The sequence below is a fragment of the Chelonoidis abingdonii genome, chromosome 2, assembly GCF_003597395.2.
Source record: "Chelonoidis abingdonii isolate Lonesome George chromosome 2, CheloAbing_2.0, whole genome shotgun sequence".
In the NCBI taxonomy this organism is placed as follows: Eukaryota; Metazoa; Chordata; order Testudines; family Testudinidae; genus Chelonoidis; species Chelonoidis abingdonii.
The window spans coordinates 77,947,057-77,964,384 of record NC_133770.1 but is presented as its reverse complement, the minus strand read 5'-3'; the positions used below and the strand labels follow the sequence as shown (position 1 = coordinate 77,964,384).

At 39.8% G+C, this 17,328-nt stretch overlaps 1 protein-coding gene across 4 annotated transcripts in view; it reads right to left on the bottom strand.

The window, feature by feature from the left end:
• The window catches only part of RBMS3 (RNA binding motif single stranded interacting protein 3), a 1,007,942-nt gene that overhangs the window by 708,005 nt on the left and 282,609 nt on the right, over positions 1–17,328 (bottom strand). The window lies entirely within an intron of this gene.

Genomic DNA, 17,328 nt, shown 5'->3' with positions numbered 1-17,328 from the left:
GGCTGATTCAATGATTTTTTTTCTTTCTGAATGAATCCTAAAACCAGTAGAGCAAGTAGGCAAAACAAACAAAATAAGCCAGGTACAACAAGGGAACAACTCGGTGGTCAGAGGTTGAGATGCATTCTGATCTTATGCCCAGATCATAGATCTTTATAGATTCACAGATTCCAGGGCCAGAAGGGATCACTGTAATCACACAGACTGACCTCCTGTACAACACAGGCCAGAGAATTTCGCCAAAATGATCATTCAGAAGAACATGTTTTTTGATAAATATCCAATCTTGATTTTAAAATGGTCAGTGATGGAGAATCCACTTGGTTAATTGTTCCAATGGTTATTCCCTCGCTGTAAAAAATGTACGTTTCATTTCTAGTCTGAATTTGTCTAGCTTCAACTTCCAGCTGCAGGATTATGTTACCTTTCTCTGCCAGACTGGAGGACTCATTATTAAACATTTGTTCCCCATGCTGATACTTACAAATTTCAGAGGAATGCAAGACTAAGAATCCTGATTTAGCTCTGAAATTTGCAGAGTTGAAAAGTAAAACTTGACTCAAAACGCATCTCTTTGGTTAAATTAATGCTAGAATGTAATTAAAAAGCAATACATATATGGCAGACACAAATAATTCTTTTAAAAAATCTGTTATATGGTATGTGTTTCAAAACAGGATAGATTAAAGCGCACTATGGAACTTGAGTGCATAGTAGCAGGATCCACACGGATAGTGTGTGGGGCAGCCTAGCGTGGGGTAGATTTACGCCTCAGTTTGCCACAGACTGTGTGTTTGTGTACAGAAGCCTTAAAAACGTAAACGAAACTGAGAGGGTGGGAAAGAAAAAGGAAGTTGGCTCCGTATAAGGTAGGGAAATTCTTTCCCATAAAGAGATAGGGACCAAGGGCTAGATTTCCAATTAGGCACAGAAGGCACATGCTTAGGGGGTGTTCTAGATGCACCTAAAAGTGGGTTAAAAGTTCATACACACAGCTTTCCTGTGGGCAGCCGGGCTCCTGGCGTGGGTTGGTGGCTGCCCAGCATGTGGGACTGGAGCATCTGAGACAGCTGGCCTGGGGGCGTTGTGTGCTGCGTCTGAGTGGGGAGGCTGCTGAAAGGGAGTCCCAGTCCTTTCTCAGCCTCGGCCACCCTGCTGCCTCCCCTCATGCCAGGGAAGAAGAGGGAGGGGCGTGGCCAGTGCCCCATTCACTTACACAGGCAGAGCTGAAGCACATCTGCTGCGCTGGGCTGTGGGAGGGACAGAAGACACCCAGGGACCACTCGCCGGGTGTAGAGATACAGTCCCCCCTTGTGCCTCACCTGGGGTGGGTGGTCTGCACCCTAGCTCAAGCTGGGAGCACCATGTGTGGTGTAGGGTCTTGTGCCTTCCCAGGGAGACTGTGTTTATATTTCTTTTTGTTTCATTTTTTATGGAATACACGAAGGACAGCTATAGGCAGAGGGGAGCTGAAGATGCTGTGCCTAGAGGCGGGTAAGGTATAAATCCAGCCCTGTATGGACCTCTTACCTTCCAGAGCTAAGACCCACTCTGCAGGAAGCCAAGCCTTTCCTGGCTACCCCAACAAATCAGAAGTATTGGGGTGACAAAAGCACGTGGCTGGTGCTTCTCATAGATACCTCTCCCATGGAACATAAGGGACAAGATTTCTTTGAAGAATTTGAGGACTGATCTGTAACTGTATTGTTATGATCACTGGAACTGTTTCCTGTCTGAATGTAAGAACATTACATCAGTAAGAGGTAATAGCAGATATTCTGTCTCAGAAGGGAGGGGGTAAGAAATCCCATGGGTACTTGGAATGAACCCCTGCTCTCTTTATCTTGAAGGGGGAAGAGATGTGACAGTGTTCGTACATTTTATGAATTCTGATTGATGTTACGAACTCTGTGCACAAATTCTAATCCCCTGTGTATCGAACTGGCCATTTCTGACCAAGACACTGTCACATACCACACACCACAACTGGGAACAACTACAGAACAATCAAAACACTTAGTGAATGTGGATTGACTCTGCCCTGATAGAAAAAAACATGCTAAAGAAGTTGCCCACGCTAAACAAAACTGCAGGTTGTCTGCAGGGAGGGGAGTTGGAGCAATGGAAGTTCCCAAGCAAAAAGGGGAAGAAAGAAAGAGGTGTTAGAAGCTATTGTGAAAAAGATGTTCTCTCTGAGTGAAGAGGAATCTTTTAACTGCGGAATCTCAACAAGCAAAGGAAAGGAGAGTTTGTTACCAGGGCAGGGAGAGAGAAACTCGCTGAAGGTTGAGTGGGAGGAGAAGGTCTGGGGGACGCTGAAAAGATTGACCAAAACCCAGTAGGCACTTGTGTGGTGGAGACACTGAAGTGAAGGTTTTTGCATGAAGGTTTTATTGGTTCTGTATAGATCTACTATATGTCTATGAATCAGGGGTGTGAGAGAGAGTGAGTGTGTGTGAGAAGTCACTTCGCAAAGCTTCTGAGTTCCTTGCTGTAATGTGTCCCTGAAGGATTAAAAAAACTACGAGGATGGAGCCTCAGGCAGTAGGACCACAGGATCCCACTCTCAAGAAAGGGATAAGGCTGGGTGTCTGCATGCCAGCAGTGTTCCTGAGAAGCCAGAGGCAGTACTGGATGCTGCTCAGATTCGGTGGGCTCAAAGGCAGGGGCCTGGATCCGGGCTGGCAGGCAGGGGTCTGGATCCAGACACAGCAGCCTGATGAGTGTCCAGCAGGGGGTGTGTGACATTGCACCCCATAATGCTTTATAGAAATATGCTTATGAGTGTAAATATGACATAACTGGAATATGTTTTATGCTAGATATGCCATGTAACATATCTCTGCAAAGGTTATGATCTACTGGATATATTCATCCTTTTTACATGCAGGTATCATTTTTGTATTCAAAGTTATGGATATTGGCTATGTACTTGTTGAATTTTAAGTAGCCTCAGTGAAGCAGTAGGTCAGCTTTTTGAGAAAAGACTATTCTCAGTAAGTGCCCAATCAAGAAACACTTAAGCCAACAATGAACGCTGAGAGACGCCAATCCACATCTGAGCTCTCCTGGGAATGTAGCTCAGCCTGTAAAGTTCTGAGTCATGCATGGACATGTGACTTGCCCATGTGACTCCAAAACTCCATCTTGCAGCTGTAAAGCTTGTAAAAGAGGCTGGAACATCTGTGAGGGTCAGATTTAATCTATAATCACTTTCTTACTGTATTAGGCTTAGACTTGTGTGTGTTATTTTATTTTGCTTAGTAATTCACTTTGTTCTGTCTGTTACTACTTGGAACCACTTAAATCTCACTTTTTGTATTTAATAAAATCTCACCCTCAGAGATATTCCATTAAGTTTCTTTTACAGACTAGCCTCCTTCTAGTCTGGGTCCAGCAATCACTCTCACTCCTGTAGTTACTGTCCTTTGTTCCAGTCTCTTTCAGTTATCCTTTGGGGGTGTAGAGGCTACCTCTTGAGTCATCGGAAGACAAAATGGAGGGGTTTCCAGCGGCTTAAATAGACTCTCTCTTGTGAGTAGAAACCCCCTCCCCTCTTCTATGCAGAATCCAGCTGCAAGATGGAGTTTTGAAGTCAGCAGAAATACAGATTTTTAGATAATTCAGCAAGGAATCCTGTGGCACCTTATAGACTAACAGACGTCTGTTAGTCTATAAGATGCCACAGGATTCTTTGCTGCTTTTACAGATCCAGACTAACACGGCTACTCCTCTGATATTAGATAATTCAATAATCTTCAGATGACTAAAACAAAAAAGTACAATTAAAGTGGAAGGGTCAATAAATGAGTTTCAAAATGCTATCAGAAACACCCATTTGACACACGTCCATTGTTGGACAGCTTTAGCAGTGAGCTGAGTAAGCTTTCTCCAGATCTTCTAGTGCCTTCAATATTTCAGATGCCCCATGACTCCTTTAAATGGAGAAATTGTCCAATTCCTTTTTGGAAGGCAATACAAATGCACTCAGTAAGAAAGATTAAAAATCCATTGATCATACCAACCAATATTAATCTAGACAATCAAATATTGGCAGAAATCTTTGCAAACCAACTATCTCTAGTCCAACCACTACTATCAATTCACATTGACCAATCTGCCTTGATTCCAGAGAGAGTCATGAATCCAGATATATGGTGAACACTAAGCAGCACTTTAAACAATATAATTAAAACAGGCTTCAACTAGCATTATATTCATAACATTCAAGTAATCCAGAGTGTTCTTTGGGGCCACTTTTTTTCTAATACTGAAGAAATTTAATTTCAGATATCTACTTATAGCCTCCATTAAACCATGATACAATTCTCCATGTGCATTCCTCTGATCCAGAGCTATTTGAACAGAGACTCTTGCTCCTTAAAGAGCAGTACAAGGTAAAAATGTGTCCTTTGTCACCTCATCTCTTCACTCTATCCATTGAGCTGCTTGCACCTTCTTTATCTCAGTGACACACAAGCCTCTATTGAATGCCTCAAAGCAAGCTCACAAAGCTATATCTGGTTTTCATGTAAGTGAGATTAATTCATCACTGATGCTCTTATGTTCCATCCAGCAAGGCTTTTTAATTTTCCATGCAGATGGTTCTCTAAGCAATGCAAATACCTGAGAGTATAAAAGTCACCTAATACAACTAAACGAACTGCATTCAGTCTAAACTCTTATTATATACACCTTTCATCAATACCTTCAACCTTTGGCTGAGTCAACTTGATAAAAATAAATGTCCTTCACCAAGTGACACACCTCCTACAAGTGTCTTCACTACTTCTTACAGACATACTTGATCTATAATAGATCATATAAAAATATGCATATTATATGGTATGAACAGAGAAAGAGAGTCAGCTTGTTGAGTTTCCAAAAAGATAAAAGGAGCTTATAGGTCTAAATTCCAATTTACTAAAATCATGTGGGCATTGACTTTCAAATCATACTTAGACCCCTAAGTTCCTATATTACTTTTGAAATTGGGGCTTCAGTGCTTTTGAAACTTTACCCAAAGACACTAACTTTGGATCACAAACAAATTAACAACCATTTTTCCAGGAAGTCACACTACTGAGCTTTTAGCAGCTATGATTCTTGATATTTTTATATCAAATAAATGGATTAAACAAAATAAGGTCATATCTCTGTTGCACAACTTTTTCAGTGAGAAACACTTGCAAGTTTACACTTCAAGTTCTACACATTGGACCTGAGATCTTAAAATTCCTCTCAAGGATAATCTATAGCAGAAAACTGAATAGTTCTTCGAAGCCATTATTTGCAAGTCTTACAAGAAATTAGACTACTATTTTCTTTAATTTTTAGACAAAATTAATCCAGATCTACATCAGATCTGCTCTATATGTGACCACCCATACTCAAACGTCAAGTGTAAAACTACCAGTGTGTGTGTGTGTCTCTCTCTCTCCCCCTCCCTCCACCCCCCACCAGTTCTGGGCATTGATCCACCATTTCATAGATCCCAAGCAGGCAACTGTTTAACTATTATACACGCTGGGAATGAACCTATGAGACCAATTCTCTGACACTGATTTAGAGTAACAGAATGCTATGTATAGGGTGAGCAGAAAGCTGACCCGAAGTCTACTAATGGTATCAAAAGAGCACACATTACACCAGTGGCAAAATGAAGTCAAAACCTACTGAAAAACACAATTCACCAGTGCCAGAGAAAACTTGTATAAACTATGGGTACATTATATACAAAATGAGACTAATTGATAAATCAATTGACTACCATTTCAGTGTCTATATTCCAGAGTTATGTTCAGGTTAACCTGTTGTCCAAATCATTATTACAATTTGGTATTTCTAATATACTAAAGATTAGATATGAGGAAAAAGTTTTTAATAGTTTGATTACTGTATTGCATGTTATCAGTTTGTAAAATGAGACATAGCCTAGCATTCATTTATACCAAGTACTTTATTTACTTTTCCTTTTGTTACTGAATATAAAGTTCAGGACTCTGATTCCACCCTACTCCCCACCCCCCTTTTTTTTTTAATCTTGTATGCAGAACAAACAAAATTTAAGTTCACAAATAGTAGATAATCTTCAAAGGAATGAACGTGAAATATAAGAAACAGGGAAACAGAGAAGAGGAAAAAAGAAAAAGATTGGACCAAAGTGATGGGGGAAAGATAGGAGACAGGTTTTTTTGTCTTTTAGTTCAAAAGCCTCCATTCCCTTGAATGAGGCAGTTTCGCAAGATTTTCTGTTTGCCTTTAAAACACTTATTCTGGAGATTGGACCTCAAACAATGCTTTTAAAATGGAAGATATGAGCTAAAAGCAGCCACACGTTATTACTATGAAAACCCACAGCCCAGTTTTATGTATTTAAAGTGAGTGAGAGAAGGCTCACATTTGAGGATACATCAAGTAGTGAAAGGAGGAGGGGAATGGGATTCAGAATGGCCCGGCTTACCTGTAACTGGATAGTAATATGTACCTACCTCACAGAGCACCAAAAGAACGAATTCAGTGATAAAGTACCTAGCAAATATGATGGTGCTACTATGAACTTCATTCTCTGCTGTGGTGAAAACCACAGAGTGGTTGTTCAACGCTATTGCCTGTCCCATCCCCCTCAGTTCTCTCATCCTCTGAGCTCCAGTTGCTAAGAGGAGCATCTGTGAGCTTGAAGGAAGGAAAAGGAACAGAAAAAGCCATGATCCTCTGATCATCCCCCTTTTTGCAGCCTCTCTGACCCTTTCTATTTTGTTTTGCTCACCCCTCAAGTGAGGGAAGCACAAGGCTCTGTATGGTCTCACTCTTCTGAAAAACACATGTTGTGACCCCAAGAACCCCTCAATGCCAAATGGCAAAGGTTCACTGTTCTATAACAGCTACTCCATCAGGCCTCACAAACTCACCACTATTTATTTATCAGTATTTATCTATAAAGAATGTCATGAGATCTTAAATGGAAGCCATGACCATACTGATCCTTATAATCTTTGTGTGATGCACATACGGATAGGGTTGCCACCTATCTGGGATTTACCCGAACAGTCTAGTTTTTGGCTTCTGTGTCTGGATGCCACTTAGGGTTACCAGATGCCCAGTTTTCGAACACAAAATCCAGTTGAAAAAGAGACCTGGCAACTCTAAATGGCACCCAAACCAAAAGCCTAGTTACCATGAGGCAGGGGAAGGTGCCAGGTCATTAACCTTTGCCAGCCCCTGCTCAGCTGGGGCTGCCTCCTACCTGCAGGAGATGATTCAGCGAGCAACAAAGGGAGAGGAGCAAGCGACAAGGACAGGGCGGAAGGGGAGGGGGCGGAAGTGCAGCAGTGGGTGGGGACTGGGGGAAGAGGCAAGGTCGGGCGGGGGCTTGGGGGTCTGGTTACCAGCAGTTAGAAAGGTGGATGATATTTAAGAAGTTGAGCGTATGTACTGAACGTATGTTTTCAAACCTACATTCCAGGAAGAGCTGACAAACAGCTGAGGTCCTCCAGGCAGAAGATATGTCAAATGTCAATTAAACATTGTAAGCCAACACAATGGATGCTTATTTGCATACAACATCAACATGAGGATGTGAAGTCAACATGAAGTCACCAGGCACTGGAAAACAAACATTAGGGGTTACTGACTCTGGTGACAAAAACTTGACTTTCGGGGAATATAAGGGAAAGTCAAAAGGACATATCTTGAGGGGGGATTTGATAGCTGCTTTCAACTACCTGAAAGGGGGTTCCGATGAGGATGGATATAGACCATTCTCAGTGGTACCAGATGACAGAACAAGGAGCAATGGTCTCAAGTTGCAGTGGGGGAGGTTTAGGTTGGATATTATGAAAAGCTTTTTCACTAGGAGGGTAGTGAAGCACTGGATTACCTAGGGAGGTGGTGGAATCTCCTTCCTTAGAGATTTATAAGGCCTGGCTTGATGAAGCCCTGGCTGGGATGATTTAATTGGGAATTGGTCCTGCTTTAAGCAGGGGGCTAGACCAGATGACCTCATGAGGTTCCTTCCAACCCTGATATTCTATGATTCTATGATCTTTATTCATCACTGAGGGAGCAGAAAGGACAGCATTTTTCGCATCAAGCCATATGCACTGGTGATACTAGAAGAAAGCTTTAGGTGAGAAACTTTTATACAAGAATTTTAGCTTGTTAAAGTTAAGTTTAGACTCTAAGAAGCATGTTATACTTACATAACACCACCATTTGTTTCCATTATCCTTACTCAGTATCTCAAGTCTTAATCTTTGATAATTAACCTATGATTGTCTCACTATAAATATATCTCCATGCTGTGATGTTATAAAGGACCTGATCCTGAGTTGTACCACTCAAGCTTTGGGTGTATGGTTCCCTTGGGAACAGTGAACCCAGTAATTATTGAGAGGATCCAGTGACATGGGCTGGATACGAGAGTGGGATGCTTTTGGAGGAGACTGTGGTGTGTACTTATTGTTATTCTGCAAAGCAAAGGGCTGGTAGAGCTCTGAGAAGACTGTTTTGGTGACTAACAAGCTGGTTGTATCAGGGAGCTCTCTCAGCAAGTTTCTCTTTCTCTGAAACAAGAAGGTAACCTGGTGACCCAGAGTCCTGCACTCCAATGTACCATCACATGTATATACAATATTTGGTTAGGGTTGGAGTCTGGACACTTTAATATATCTATGTACCTATTACAGCTGATTGAAATTTGGAAAGTTTTATTATTATAAAACTGCCTTTTGAAATGAAATGAGAAACTTTCCACAAAAAAATTGTCAACACTGAAATCTTCCACTTTTCATGAAATTTTCTGAGACTTTTTAAATAGGTACTTAAACTTTTTGTTGAAATCATACAATATTTCTGTTTAATGAAATGTTGGGTTTTCAACAAGCATTTTTTTTTTTGATAATGATGTAAAAGTGACGATTAAGATTTTGATTTTTTAGGTAAAAAAGGTGAAAAATTCTGCCAAAAAAATGGATCCACTTCTAACCATATGAAATGGAAACAACTTTGAAATGTTTTACATAATCATTTTCTTGATTTTTGAGCAGTTGTAAAAGATATGACTCAAACATTTATACGTGAACATCCCTACATACACAAGTAGGGTGACCAGACAGTAAGTGTGAAAAATGGGGACAGGAGATGAGGGGGTAATAGGAGCCTATTTAAGCAAAAGACCCAAAAATAGAGACTGTCCCTATAAAATCGGGACATCTGGTCACCCTACACACACACACGCACACAGGGAAGACAAAATATATTCTTATTGTCAAATTCTACAGCCACTGGTAGCTTTGATAAGCCTACAGTACCACAGTTACTGAAATGCCATGGACATCAGAAAAATGGTTCCTCAGCATCCATATACACTGTGCAGATACTGTCACTGAGTTACGATAACGTTCCCAGGTAGGAACCCCATTTCTACCATCATCACAATGACGCAACTAGCCATATTAATAAATATTATATAAACACATATGGCTCAAATAAACTGAAATTCACTTGTATAATATATTTTAAAGAATTGATTCACGATCTTTAAAGCCCCCAGCCTTACAATTCCTCATGCTCTTCGTGGACAGCTGGAAATGACTGCATTCGATGTTAGGGCTTTTTTTTTGGTATCTGTTACTCATGCTAAATTATGAGACCTTGTTAACACTATTTCATTTATGTGCACAATATACAGCCTCCTTTCAGGAAATTTAATGAACCATGCCAGGGGAAAAAAGAAAACATCAAAGGAGTAGTGACCCTTGCCCCAAAAGCAAGTCATAAAACCTTTCGAGTATTTTTCTAAAGCATCTTTCAGTGCTTTTGTACTGTGTCTATACTGGAAGTGAAGCTGGTGTGACAAAAAATTGATGTACAACGAGCGGGTAGCTGATTAAAGTGTCAGATGTCTGCCGATTTAAAGGATGATGTAATCAATACAAACTACTGTACAGAGTGCATAGTTTGTATCAGTGTAACTTGGGTCTTTTGATCCTTTGTTGTTTATTTACAGTACATGATATGAGACTACCTACTGAAGTCCTAACATTAAGGTCAGATGCCATTTTCAAGAGAACTTCACAGGATTTCATCATCTTTCTTCTCCTTTTGAAGAGAATAAATTTGTCAGACAGAAAGTGCCTAGAAGCTCCAGGCAGAAGTGTTGGTTTTTTAAATTACTTTGGTTATGTTGACATAGAAAATATTCTTCCAATGAGAGGAAAGTATCAAAACCCTGGAGCTGAACATCATGGAATTTTAGGGAAGATTGGATCCAAATTTTGCAAGTCTGGCCCTTCTCTAATTTGTGGATATGTATCTAGTTTACTGAAGCATCTATTTCTTACAGAGAAAATTGGGCCACAGTAATTGCAGTTTCTTGGTTAATTGCAGTATTGGGGTAGCCAAACCATGGCTGGCAATTTGCATGTGGCTCTTTTACCTCCTCACCTCCCCCATTCTCTGCTTCCCAGACTGGGGGTGGAGAGAGCTCAGGGATTCTGCCAGAGATGACCGGTGCTTGCTGAGTGGGGTGGGGCACAATTTAAAGGTTCAGCCTCCCCCAACAGCTTGAGTCATGCCCCTTATAACCTCAGCGGCCCCCTCCCTCCAGCTCCCAGATGTTAGCTCTGCGAGGAGAAGCAGAGGCAAACAGCTGAGAACTGCAGGGAGGGGTTGCTGCTTTAGTTCCATGGGGAGAGGCAGCAGCAAAAGCAGGAACTCTCCCTGCAATTTCCAGGTGTTTACCGCTTCCTCTCCCCACAGCTGCAGCTCCCAGCTTGTGGGATTCAGCAGCTGCCATGCAGGGAGGGGGGTCCGGTGGCACCATGTGACCAAGCAGGGCCAGCAAGTCGCCTCTCGCTTCTGCCCCACAGGGAGGTGCCCCCTGTGGGGCTGAAGCCCTGAGGCCAGTCAGGCATGCCCTGACTCTTGAACTTCTGAAGACTGTATATGTGGCTCAGAGGGTCAGTCAATTTGGCCACCCCTGTATTATATGTTGTATTGTTAACTTCAGAAGGTAACTGTCCTCTCACACATCCTGCCTGCAATCTCTGCTGTGCTCCCAGGGACAGCACTTCAGCTGGTAAGAACTGGCATACCTCTATTGGACCTCAATAAAGCAAGTGTAAATCAATACAGTTCCAAGACTTCAATGAAGCTACACCAATTTACACCAGTTGAGGATCTGGCCCTCTGTGTTTAACTACTAAGTTGAAGATAAATGTTTTTATTGTGGTTTCAAGTATTTATTTCCTGTGTCTTAATTTAACAAATAGCCTAGCAACATTAAAAGGATCTATTTTCAAATTAATTTCAAGGGTTTTCCTTCACTATTCATTGCATATGGCTAATGCTAATTTTGAAGGAAAAACTAATGCTTTGCATTTTATATTCTCCTTACACATTTTACAAAATGAAAGATTTTCTTCTTCAGCTCTTTACTTTGTCAACAGAGCAACCACAACAATAAGACCAGATTGGAGGAGATTTTTCATTAAAGACAGAAAAATAGTCTTAAACGATAATTAGTCACAACTAAATCTCTCTGCAGCACGAAAAGATTCTTCAAATAACAAAAAAAGCCTTAATTTATGCTAATATACTATAAAATGCAAAGACATGTTTAAGAATACAGCACTTCTGACTTTCTTTTGTTACTACATGGGAATAGAATAATTTGCATAATGAAGTTGTTAAATTTCCCCTCACTAACTTAAATGCTTCTAATTGTAGCATGGAGGTTGTAGTATCAGAGTCAGGATATTACCCTGCCTCTCATATTTAATATTGGTTTGATCTGTCAGCAACATCAATTTATGATGTAATATTTAAGCAAAAATGTTCAAGGTTTAAATAATGTTATTTTTCCTCTTCAAATCCTGACTCATTGCTGCATGGCACTATGTGGGCATGGGAGTGACTTCCTCTTGTGCGTGGCAGCAATGCAACAGCCAAGTAGTCTTCAGAACCACCAGGTTTGGTGTAGAAATGAACTTTAAAGGGTTAATGCCACAATTGCTGGAGAAGTCTTCCATGGATTCTGGTCTCTCCACATGATTCTGCCCACCCATCACACAAGACCTGCAGGAGTTACTAGAGTAAACAGTGCAATGCTGCAACTGGAGAAGAAAGGTGGACCCCAAGGTGGAGCCACAATGTTTTAAAGGGTCCATTGAATGGAAACTGGGTTGATTTTTGGCATGATGGACCATGAATTCTGTTCCCAACAGACAGAGGCCCTTCTGAGGTATCCCTTTGGGGAGCTCTTTAGTGCATTCCAATACCCTACAGGAGAACAGTGTGGTCTTGTGGACAGAGCACTGGACTAGAACTCTATTCCTGGCTCTGCCACTGGCCTGCTGGGTGATCATGAGCAAATCACTTCACCTTTGTGCCTCAGTTTCCCCATCTGTTAAATGGGGATAATGATACTGACCCTCTTTCTAAAGTGCTTTGAGATCTACTGATGAAGAGATCCCAAGGTTTATTTTCTTTTCACACTGGTTTAAAACTGAAGTAATTCCACTGAATTCAACTGAGATATTTCCAGAAGCTAGACGAAAATTAGACCCAGAGAGTCATCGCTCATGTTCAGTGCCCCCCCAATGTCATCCTCCAACTAACCCTTATAAACAAACAAGCGCCGCTCTGTGGTTCAAAACCCTACATCTTGCAACTGTGATATCATGGCATTTGGTGCCATGACCGTCTGTTTTTTTTTTAAATCAGGGTGCTTAATCACTTCTGTAACCACCCCAAAAAGGGGCAGAGTTTAAGCTAAAAACATGATAGACTTGAAGTCGTTATGCTCTCCCAATTCTGAATGTCCGTTAAATATGCGATACAATGCCACAGTTGCAGTCAAAGGTTCTGATTCTTGATTGCCTTGATATAAGAGGGGGAAGTGGAAGGACACTCTTTGTAAGAGCCCCAACAGAATGGAATGCCCTTCTGTAACAGCATGGATTTGCAGACTTTTAAGGCACATTGCACCTGCCTTTTGAAAGAGGTAGGGAGATTGAGGTACAGGCTGACATATGGGCATGATGCTATTTCATTATGTAATGTTATTTGGTAGAAGAGTTGAGCTGATTGCATTGTATATTCTGTTCTTGTTTGATTTTAAATAATTTGCAGGGTATTAAAAGCCTGTATATGGATTCTTTATCTATTTTAAATCTAAAGAAAATAAATACTTCAAATTGCCAAGAAATGGAAATTCCCCACCATCACCACAGATAGTGGTTAAAATTTGTGTGTGACACTAAAAAATAAAGAAAACAAATCTATGTATGAACACTCTCCTGTCACTTTACACAAAGAAGTTAATAAACACTAGACAGAACTGCTGACATCCAAGATACTGATGACTGATAAACAAAAAATAGTTATGTTGAACTGGTTCTATTAGAAACTCAGAGGGAAAATGTTGCTAAATAAAGACAAATGAAGAAGGAAAGATTTCATTTTCACATATGCTTCACAAGACTTTTGCAAACTATGGCTATGATCCTGCAAAAACTTCCAAATAACTGGGCATGCAAGCCATTGTGCAAACATTAATTTACTCAAACATGTAATTGTTGCGAGATCAAGGCTAAAATGAAGTAAAGCAAATCTCTAAAAGCTTGTTTTTAAATAGTTATTTACAAATTTGTGACAGAAGACAAAACTGTGAAAAAACACAGAATGTTAGTGAAAAATAAGTATCTCCATTAAGAACAGTTTTCAGCTTGAGTACAGGGAAGGAAGGAAAAACCAAAACAAGTAATGCAGAAAGGATTTCAACTCATTCAAATAACTTAAAATGTAGCACCACTTCTCTAATGCTTTATTTATTTATTTTTAAGAATTACTGTGTTATTTTCATGAGCTGCAAGGCAATGAACTATCAGTTAAAAATTGGGGATAATTTAGTCATCATCCACCAGAAATACACAGCCAAGACTATAGAAAAAAAATCATAGCCCCAAATATAATAAGAAAATGCAACCTTACAGGGTATCTCTCAGATAAAAGCACCTTTTCACTTATATTTTAGTGAAAACCTCCTCTGAATACATGCAAAACTAGAGTCAATGAAAGATTATTAAATTCTAGGTCCTGCAGAGTAAATGAGTGACCCTTACATTTTTCACTGTTTGCAAACAAGACATTGGCTAAAATCTTTCTTCCTGTTTTTTATTTTAAAGACAGGGAAACAGAGTCAAGACAGCAATACTGAAGATAAGCTTCCTTCCCAATCTTGAGGAAAGGTTTGGTTGCTGGGGAAAAAAATATTTCTAAAAAAAAAAAAAGAGAAAGAGAGAAAGCACAATTCTTTCATAACGCACAAAGAAATGCCCCATATTTGTCTGACACAAATGCTAATTTCCAGTCCCAGTTGTGTTATGGCAGTGCCAATGATTGGCTCCATATGTTTCAGCAATCAGAGCCATATTAACATTCTTACAGTTCCCTTTCTTTCACACACTTTGTCTGAACTACAATATGCAAAGCTGGAAAATGTAACATTTTAAAACATTTTTTTTCAGATTGGGTTTCCTGAACACAGTCTTTTCTCTTTTCCCGAGGCAGAAACTGCGATCTTTGCAGACAATGCAGAGGGCAGGAAGGGACCTTATTTGTTTATGAAAGCATATTAATTTATGAGGAAGACATGGTTGACTGAATGGCAACATACAAGCTAATTTTGACAATAAGAGCTTTTTTCAGTCTATTACAAGAGAACACTGGTAGATTTAATTTTATTTTTCTTACCCCAAAAAGCAAAAAGAAATAAATAGATAATTGGAAAGTAAAAATATTCTGGTCAGTGACAATAAACTAGTAGGAAAGTAGGAGCTGATAACACAGCAGCCTTTCACTTAATGGCTGCAATTATCATCAGTACTGGAATACGAGCGGTCAGATGGAAAAATCACTTTCCAATACAAAATACTGGCAAATTCATTTTTTCCAAGACAATCTGTTCTTCTAATGTAAAAGACCACAAAATCATTAAAATGGATGAATCTCACCACCAAAATAAAGACAAATCCCAGAAAGAGCCACTTAAGGTAAGTAAAACAAACTGCCACAACATGATTTTTACACAGATGCTTCAATAGCATTAATTTTTCACCACAAAAGGTACAAAACAATCATAGCTATAGAATTCAGCACTTCCTGTTTGAGCAATATAGTTATTAAAGTCAATGCACTAAATTCTGAGTCTTAAGTAAAAACTCCTATTGAAGTTCAGGCAGAGTAGCATGATACTGAAGGGAGGCTGTGTCACAGATCATAAAGCAAAACTCTGGTCCCATTGATTTCATGGTTTAAGGAACAGTGGTTCAACTCAAATCTAACCAGAATGACAAAGCATCACAATATTCTTAATATAAAAAGACTACATGATATAAGTAGTCTGTTCAACTGAGCCTTAAAATTCCACCTATTTTGTATTAAGGGAAAGTGTTCCGCAGGATCAATGTTGCTCAATGGAATTCAGGACATTTCTTGCAAGGCTGATGAAGTTTTAAGAATCCAAGACTGGATTTCACAATAAACACATTCTGAAAAATCCCAGAAGGAAATAGTAGTTAATTATACATTATTCCAATAAGGTTTACCCAAAAACCTAAAACTAAAGACAAGAGAGTCTCCTGTATGATCCAAACTGCATACAAGTCTAGGTGACATGCATTTTATGGTATTAAAGGATTTAGCTCATTAACCTACCAAACCATTGATGAATGTGGCCTGAACTCAGTGAAGACCTTAAATCATATACTTAACTTTAAGACCACTGAAGTCAATGGAATTTAAGTACATGTTCAAGGGCTTTGCAAAATTGACCTGTGTATTTGAAGTTTTGGAAAAATGGAAAAACAGCCAAAGGTATGGAGAAAAGTAAATAACCATTTTTTAAACATTGGGAAGTCTGTCACTTCTCAGCAAAATAATGGAGAGTATTAAAGGAGAAGGAGGGAATCCCTGACACCTGAAGGAGAATGGAACCATTAACACTAAGCAACTGGGTTTGTTAAGAACAAGTATGACAGGAAAATAATTATATTTACTAGTTTTTTTTAAGAGATGGATGACAAGAACTTAGTAAAAATAATATTTTTTCATTTTAGCAAGGCATGGCAAAATCTTAAAACAGTAATTCAAATTGGATTAGATATAAACATTGCCATGTGGTCTGAAGACTATCAACAGAAGGAACAAGGGCTAAAAGTGGCAGTGTTAGCCAGTTTGGGGAAAAGTGGGGTGCTGGAAGGCTGAGGGCAGCCTCTAGCACAATGAACAGCAATGACACTAATCCAGGCAACTCATTAGAAGTTATTTTACAGATGAAAATCCTTCAGTGGAAGGGAGTTGGGCTGGATACAGTACATTAAGAAGTCTTTACCACCTTTAATTTCTAAGATTCTTTGATCTGTCATCTGCAGTAGAGATCTCATTTGCAAGGCTTTTTGTGCAGAACTTCCAACTATTTTAAATGAAGTCCCAAACACAGAATGAGTGTTGAATATATAATGAGGGATCTACAATGTGAATAGAAAAGATGACATTTACCCTAAACAACACTCATCACTGCCAGTAGCACCTTTTATCTGCCGAGCTCTTTGCCACAGTAGGTATCATTATGTCCATTTTCCATTTAGGGAAACAGAAACTGTGGGAGTGAACTAGTCCTTTAAGGTCATGCAGCTAATCAGTGGCAGAGTGGTAAATAGAACCTATATCTTGACTCCTGGTCCCCTAATCTAACTACCAGATCATGCCTTTCAATGTCATTCCTTTTCTGAATGTTATGTTGGATCACATGACTTTACCAAGACAAATGTGTGTGAGAGAGAGAGAGCATTTGGCCACTTATGTATGGAACATGGTTGCGTTACCATCTTCCTCTTAAGCCTGTGGAGGTCTTTGGAGGGTCCCTCCACATCTCATTTATAAGTAGCCAAGAAAGTTAATGGAAATCTGCTCTATAACAGTATCTTCTTTCTTAAGTGCTGAAGATTGACATAAGAGACTGCTGTTAACTTCTATTCATGCAGTTCTACTTCATGGAGCCAGGGAACTGCTTTTCTTCCTTTTTTGCCTACAGAGAAGTTGGTAAGTGTCCCTGAATTGTCCCAAGACAGCATGGAATGGCCAGAAGTAAAGAAGCTGGAAGTAGCAGCATCTCCCAGAGTAGCAGAAGCAGTAGCAAAGCAGAAACAGAATTTGGATTAGCAGCTGAAGCAACAGCAGACGTTTCAGAAACAGACACCACCTTGGCTCCTCTCTCTAAGGATGACATCCCAACAAGGTGTTCTCCGTTTTTCTTTTGTATCT